Below are 824 nucleotides of genomic sequence, written 5' to 3'. Positions count from 1 at the left end.
ATTTAGCTCATAATTTTAGCTCAATTTGGAAAGTTTTGCCAGATTAATAATCAATCTTTCAATTCAATTTTTTTATTGTCATGGTAAAGGATCTGAGAGAAGGGTGAGTACATGAGGGTGAACAAGTTTCTATAGGACAGTAGGGAGAATTGTAGTCACAGTACCAGGAGCGGAAGTAAGAATACTAGTCATCGTATGAACGTAGAGTACGAACATACCTGCCTGCTGGCGAGGTCGCTGGAGCAATTACACTCACAATTGCCATGAGAACACCTAGTGCCAGGATCCTAGCTTCAAATACCATGCTCCACTACACCGGGGCTCCTTGGCTGGGAAACAAGAATACTTAGTTGTGCTAGAAAATCTGCAAACTACCAAGTATGCTTATGTTAATTCTTTATTTGGGAGCAGAGGAAATGGCTGTAGCTTATTGACCAGATGTGTATATTCTTTGTAATACGTCTATTCCAGTGTTGTCCATTTTTTTAGTTATGCTATATCTTTATTATGGAGTTATAAGCATTATTTATATATCCTAGGCATAAATCCCTTATCAGATATATGACCTGCAAACATTATCTTTCACCCTTAGGTTGCCTTTTATGCTTTTGATATGTAAAACTTTTTAGTTTTGTTGAAATCCAATTTACCTATTTTTATTATTGTGCCTTTGGTATCATATCTACAAAGCCACTGCTAAATTCAATGTCTTAAAGATTTGCCTCTACGATAATTTTCTACTTTTAGCTCTAATCTAGGGATTTGACCTATTTTTAGTTGATTTTTCTATATGTGGTATAGAGTAAAATTCAATTTCTTTTTAA

Source organism: Echinops telfairi, unplaced genomic scaffold (genome assembly GCF_000313985.2).
Source record: "Echinops telfairi isolate 266 unplaced genomic scaffold, ASM31398v2 ScPeMD7_7420;HRSCAF=8458, whole genome shotgun sequence".
Taxonomy (NCBI): Eukaryota; Metazoa; Chordata; class Mammalia; order Afrosoricida; family Tenrecidae; genus Echinops; species Echinops telfairi.
This window is presented reverse-complemented; position numbering follows the sequence as displayed.